The 7211-nt window shown below is 49.2% G+C and overlaps 1 long non-coding RNA gene across 1 annotated transcript; it reads right to left on the bottom strand.

Moving 5' to 3' along the window:
• Positions 1-2776: 2776 nt before the first annotated feature.
• On the bottom strand, positions 2777-6904 carry LOC134760312 (uncharacterized). Its single transcript, XR_010137651.1, has 3 exons — positions 5759-6904; positions 4677-4973; positions 2777-3992 (listed from the first exon to the last, which is right to left on the bottom strand). It is a non-coding gene; the product is annotated as an uncharacterized LOC134760312 (long non-coding RNA).
• Positions 6905-7211: the final 307 nt, after the last annotated feature.

Genomic DNA, 7211 nt, shown 5'->3' on the forward strand with positions numbered 1-7211 from the left:
GTGTGGAAAAGACTCAGAAGAGTTTGGGCACACTCTCTACAGCCTCTCCATGCACAAGAATCACCCCCAGGGAGCCAAATAAGAATGGGGCTCCCGGGCCAGGCGCAGTGGCTCGTGCCTGTCATCCCATCACTTTCGGAGGCCAAGGCGGGTGGATCACGAGGTCAGGAGTTCAAGACCAGCCTGACCAACATGGTGAAACCCCATCTCTACTAAAAATACAAAATTTAGCCGGACATGGTGGCGCATGCCAGTAATCCCAGCTATTCAGGAGGCTGAGGGAGGAGAATCGCTTGAACCCAGGAGGTGGAGGTTGCAGTGAGCTGAGATCACACCACTCCACTCCTGCCTGGGTGACAGAGCGAGACTCCGTCTCAATAAATAAATAAATAAAATTTTAAAAAAAAAATTTTTTTTAAGAATGTGGCTCCCAGCTCCTCCATCCCGGGGTTGGGGCTCCGCAGATCCAGGCATGGGGCCCCAGGAGCCTGCATTTGTAACCAGCGTCCTGGAAGATCCTGCCAAGGGCGCCTTGAGAAACGAAGCAGCAGGAACCTGAAGGAGACTGGGAGACGGGCTGGTGAATGCCACTGCTTAGCAGGCAGGGGCTCACCCAGCTGGCGGTGCCCCATCCTCAGCAGGCCCAGCACAGCCTCCAGTCGCCCCACTCTGCATCGTGGGACCCCGGGGAACAGAGTCTCTCACAGCCACTCGATTTGCAAGCCTGATGCCTGCAGGATAAGATTCTCACCAGTAAAATCAAAACAGCACACACAGTAAACTGAGAAATCAGACATCCAGCTCAAATTTTGATCAACATTTTTTAAACAAATACATCTTCATAAAAACAGCTGCTGCTCAGTTTAGAACACCTGAATTTTGAAGTACATCAAAACTTTCAACAAGCACTTAATGAACACCTACCAAGTAGGCAACCCGATGCTAAACCCAAAAGGGCTAGAAAGAGAAGTGGAGACAGCTCCTGACTCTGGAAAGCCATTCAGCAGGCAAGGCGGTGTGAGAGCAGCGGGTGACGTGAGACTGGAGGGTGGCGTGGGATTGGCAGGTGGCGTGAGGATGGCGAGTAGTGTGAGGACAGCGGGTGGCACGTGGATGGAGCGTGGCCTGTGGATGGTGGGTGGCGTGAGGACGGCAGGTGGCGGGTGGCGTGTGGACGGTGCATGGCGTGTGGACAGCAGGTGGTGTGTAGACAGCGGGTGACATGTGAGAGGTACCACAAGCCTCCCTGCCCACACAGGAAGGACATGCTGGCTCCTCCAGTGATGATCAGTACCCAGGAGTGCCTCGGAGGCTTCACACAACACATACCGAGCACGTACAGAGTGGTGCCTGGTTTCAACACAGGAATGGGGAGGAGCAGATTGTCATTTGTTCGTTGTTTCTGAACAGCATAGTACTATAATAAGGAGGACATGGCCCCTAAAACTAAAATAGAAACAAGGAATTGCTTCTGGCCCCCTGTCAGCAACCACACCTTCCCGGCTCTGGGTGGCTCACAGCATGTGCCTGTGTCTCGGTGGGCTTCTCTGTGAATAGTGACGCTAACACCATTCTCAGAGGCAGGGGCAGTGAGAGTCCCGGCTCCCTAAGGTGACTGCGGATGTAAGGAAGCGTCCATGCCTATCTCCAGCGGGGGCTTTCTTCCCATCCTCTTTCCAGCCGTGGAGCTGTCCGTGGTCTTGGCATTCTCTGGGCACATCCTCTAGAGTACTGACTTAAGGCTTCAGCTAAACTTTTTTGTGCATAAAACATAATTATTTATTCCCCTAATACAAGGAATGGAGTGCTGAAAACCATTAGTGAGGGCTTCCGTGCAGGCCAGATCACAGCAGAGATGACTGCCAGTGCCTGAGGAGCTGGTCTCCTAGAAAGTTTATTTGCTATTCATCATCTAAGCAGGAGGAAAATAGGATAGGAAGTTTTAATTATCCTGACAGCCAGGTTTTCAAAGGCGTAGACATTTGAGGCTCTCTGATGAGAGCCTCAAATGAGCTGAAATCACCAAGGAGAGCAAGCACATGTGCGCAGGGCAGACATTTCTCATTCCCAAAGTGTATCGTTTCAGCCTGCTTACAGTACCTGCAGGATATGAGCGAGTGGAGACTGGCCCTTCGCAGGGCATTTTGGGATATTCAGAAAGCCGGATCTTCTCTCCAGCTGTCATAGGCCAGGCTCCCCAGGACTCAGACCCTGAGATGGGAGAGCCAAAAGCATATAGGCCGTGCTCCTGCCGGCAGGTGGGGATAGGGTGGGCCACAGAGCAGAGACCCCGACCCAGGAGGCCCCTGAACCTAAGGACCCTTCAGTATCTCCCCACGGGGCAAGTGGGCCAGGCACGAGTAACCTGCATGAGTCAGCATCTGGCAGCTGGTCCCAGATGGGGCCGCCCCAGGGAGAGGGCGTGGCGTTGGAGGACGCAGCCCAGAGCCCTCAGGAGCCACACTCGTGTAGCAGGGGTGCCTGCAAGGGTCTGTGCCTGGGATGCATCTGATACAGAGCTTGACTCTGACAGCCGTCAGCCCCCAAGTGCTTTCCCCACTGTTAAAACGGCCTTCTCACGGCAGCCACCAAAATATCCCACCACGGCCCTGGGGTCTGGTCACCAAGGACTTCCCCCAGCTGCCCCTGGACCTGGACCTCAAGTCCTACTGGCCTTGCAGCAGTGAATTCTGATTGGTTATATTTCTCTGCAAATTGTTTTTGGTCAAATTAATGGAGAATGAAAGTACAAAACTTTATCTTCTTCTTTTAATGTGATATTTTATGCACAGAATTATGTTATAATAAAAAATTCTTTGTGCTCTATAAAACAACTGATTTAAAGCTTAGGAAGAACTATCTTGGTTTCCTGGCTAACACCAGCTGCAGTAAAACATTTACATGCATAAGACAGACATCCGAATCATCCCATTCTGCAAAAACCTTCTTTAATATCCATGCACCATTTTTCAGAAAGACGGAAGCATGAAGACGTATAGTGCCTGGAAAGATGTTGTTTCCATCGTTTTTGAATTAGTAGCTTCCGCTAATTGTTTGCTTTCTCTGAACTTTTTTCTTTGTTTATATTTAAACATGTGAATTTACACTGACCCTGTGTTATTATTTCAAAGAATTTTGATTAGTACCTGGTGCTGAATCACAAGATACTGTCTTAAGTGGTCAACAGTCTTAACATGGCGCATTGAGGTGGACACATACATGGGCAAAATGTCATGAATTCAAAGAGAGAATAAAATGATACCAGACCTATGAAGATGTCCTAAATAAATCCCAATATAAAGGTTTAATTCCAGTGGACATTTTCAGCCAAGCTTTATACATGGAACCATGTGAATTCATGGTAAGATCAGTCTAAATGTTCCAAAGTCCAACATGGAAATAAGTAAAGTAAAATAATGGGTGGAAGGGACAGAACTTCCTTATGGAGAATTTCCAAGTGGAATTTGGAAATTCTTCCTTATTGGAATTTCCAATTAAATGTAAAAGAAATGAGGGAGCTAGAAAACCACACTATAACTGTTGTTGTGGGCAGTCTACCCAGAGATGCTAAAATCAGTGAGCAAAAGTTTAAATGTAGTAGAATATTTAAATACTTTCAAAGTATCTCTGCTTCCTGGAGTTATTTACTAAGTACAGAGGGAGAGTTAGTAACTTTGTAACCCTGGGAGACCTCGCCAAGCAATCACGGGCAACATCGCCAGGGTTTGGCACCTCTATGTCACACACCTCTGGATATGATCTGTTGAAAATCATTCATCATTGCTTTTATGATGTTCTGCCCAAAATGCATCACTTTAATCAGGAGAAAACATCAAGAAAGCACAAACTGAGGAACATTTTGCAAAGTGACTGGCCAGTACCTTTCCAAAAGGTGAAGGTCACGAACAACAAGGAAAAACTAAGGAACTGTCACGCCATGGAGACGGTGGAGGTGTGAGGAGCAGATGCAATGGGAGGCGCCGGGTTGGATCCTGAAACAGAAAAAGGACATTGTTGGGAAAACTGGTGAAATCAGAGTGAAGCTTGCCACTTAGTCAACAGCATTATGCAAATGTTAATTTCTTAATTCTACAGTCCTCACATGGCCATGCAAGATGCTGACACCAGACAGGTAGGGGAAGGGCACATGGGAACTGTCTGTACAATTTTTGCAACTTTTGTGTAAATCTAATACTATTTCAAAAAATTTTTGTAAACTGTCCAAAAACCTCCCGCTGTAGTCATGCTGATTTTCCTAGAGTCTGTCCAACATAACTGCAGGAAACATCATCACAGGACTTTATCCTGGAAGAGAAGCAGGTTAATACCTGATTTGGGGTGGGGGGAGAGAGAGACAGAGAGAGAGAGCCTGCAGAGAAGAGCCCCCAGTAGTCTCCGATGCCTGATCTATGATCAAATTCCCACCAAAACTTCAGCTGAAGCTTCGGGCTTCTGGTCTTTCCTCAAACAGCAGACTTTCTCCTGATGCCACCATCAAAAAAACCCTGCCCATCTCGACGGCAGGGTGCCAGCTGTATAGATCAGTGAATAAGTCAGTAAGATTAAAAGGTGATGGAAATGCGAAGGTCAGGGAGACTTGGGGGCACGGCTGTACCACGGGGGCTTCCTCACATCCCCACCTTTTCCATGTGGAACGTCACTCCCATCCCACTCACTTCATATCCAGCAAGTATTCAACAAGAAGTCCTGCCATTTAAAAAGAAAGGGAGAAGAGTTGGTCACAGCCAGAGAAGCATGTCGTCACTCAAATGCAGGAGAATCTGGCGGGCTGAGGATGTCTTTTATACCATTAAGAAGGACCAAGATACAGTCCTTTCTAAAACTGGGCTAGAGGCAAAAGAAAAAAAAAATTGCCTGGTGTTGAAGCAGAAACTCATGAGCCCATAAAGGGAGGCGGACACTAAGGCGGAACAGAAGCGCGTCATCGCCGAGGCTCTCACAGCTCCCAGGATCTCATGAGCCCATAAAGGGAAGCGGACACGAAGGCGGGATGGAAGCACGTCATCACCGAGGCTCTCACAGCTCCCAGGGACTCATGAGCCCATAAAGGGAAGCGGACACGAAGGCGGAGCGGAAGCACGTCATCACCGAGGCTCTCACAGCTCCCAGGGACTCATGAGCCCATAAAGGGAAGCGGACACGAAGGCGGAGCGGAAGCACGTCATCACCGAGGCTCTCACAGCTCCCAGGGACTCATAAGCCCATAAAGGGAAGCGGACACGAAGGCGGAACGGAAGCACGTCATCACGGAGGCTCTCACAGCTCCCAGGGACTCATGAGCCCATAAAGGGAAGCGGACACGAAGGCGGAGTGGAAGCACGTCATCGCCGAGGCTCTCACAGCTCCCAGGGACTCATGAGCCCATAAAGGGAAGCGGACACGAAGGCGGAGCGGAAGCACGTCATCACCGAGGCTCTCACAGCTCCCAGGGACTCATGAGCCCATAAAGGGAAGCGGACACGAAGGCGGGACGGAAGCACGACAGCGGCGGACACGAAGGCTGAGCGGAAGCACGTCATCACCGAGGCTCTCACAGCTCCCAGGGACTCTGAGCCCATAAAGGGAAGCGGACACGAAGGCGGAACGGAAGCACGTCATCACCGAGGCTCTCACAGCTCCCAGGGACTCATGAGCCCATAAAGGGAAGCGGACATGAAGGCGGGACGGAAGCACGACAGCGGCGGACAGAAGGCGTGGCGGAACACGTCATCACCGAGGCTCTCACAGCTCCCAGGACCTCATGAGCCCATAAAGGGAAGCGGACACGAAGGCGGGACGGAAGCGCGTCATCGCCGAGGCTCTCACAGCTCCCAGGACCTCCGCAAGCATGTTTCCAACAAGCCTTGCCCACGTGTGGTTTCCCGTGTGACTGACCACGGACCGAGGAGAGCTGGGCCTTCCCTGGGCACGAGGGACCACGGGCATCCTTTCCGCTGGTGCTGCCAACAGGCCTCCTTCCAGGGCAGAGCCACTCTCTGTGTTAAGTGTTTGCCCAGAAGCCGGCCACGTTTCCAAAACCGGGCACAGTGACTCTGAGATCAACACTCAAAAATATCATATCCAAAAGAATTCAAATTCCCCAGAAGGGAAGCTACAGAAATCATAATCGCTGTGTGGCCATGCCGCCCAGAGCATGTGACAGCCGGTGATGAGTGTCAGAGCCGCAACGCCACCCGGCACAGGCAGGAGGAGATGAAACATTTATGGTGTGAATTAAAACAAAAGGAAAAAAACAATTTTTTTTTTTGAGATGGGATCTGGATCTGTTGCTCAGATCCAGTGGAGCACAGTGGCTGGAGTGCAGTGGTGTGATCTTGGCTCACTAGAGCTTCCGCCTTCTGGGCTCAAGCCATCCTCGTGCTTCAGCCTCCGCAAGTAGCTGGGACCCCAGGGGTGCATCATCGTGACCAGAAAATTTTTACATTTTTTTGTAGAAACGCGTTTCACCATGTTGCCCAAGGTGATCTCAAACTCCTGAGCTCAAGCCATCTTCCCACCTCAGCCTCCCAAAGTGCTGCAGTTACAGATGTGAGCCACTGTGACCGGCCAGGAAATGATACTTTAAGTAAAATGCCTATGAGTCCATCACTAAAGGGAAAATCATTTCCATGGAGGCCTGTGTCATAGTTTATCCAGGATTTTAAAGAGATGCTGCTACTCTGCAGGTGTCTAATGTCATAGGATGGCAAAAGAGAGAAGCCTGAAATATTTATATGAATAGAATATGAAACTTAACTAATGGTGCCTGCTTCGATTACGTGCATTTTCACATGGCTACTAACCTGAAAGCCGCCCTCAATATTTTATAGGCTACCGATTCCTGCCTGGGCTACACGAGGCCTCTATGTTCTTTTACGAACATTGTCTGTCATTTATTATGTGATAGATGCACAATTGTAAATTACACGGAAGGCCAAAAAAAAAAAAGTTTACGTTTTACACTGGAATGTTATTCCTGTAGTGTATTAATTATGTGAAGATAAGATGCCTGTTGAAATTTTTCAGAAAATATTTTTCTCCTCTCCAAAAGATTTTCATAATTATCAATGAGCAAAGCATAAAACCGTGGCTCTGCCAACTCTGTGACCCCACACTGTGTCACTACAGATTTTTTTTTTTTTTTTTGGCCATTACTCTTGACATCATTTCAGGACTCAGTGGTGGCCCCCGTCCTCTTCAAAAGCAGAGCG

Source organism: Pongo abelii, chromosome 17 (assembly GCF_028885655.2).
Source record: "Pongo abelii isolate AG06213 chromosome 17, NHGRI_mPonAbe1-v2.0_pri, whole genome shotgun sequence".
In the NCBI taxonomy this organism is placed as follows: domain Eukaryota; kingdom Metazoa; phylum Chordata; class Mammalia; order Primates; family Hominidae; genus Pongo; species Pongo abelii.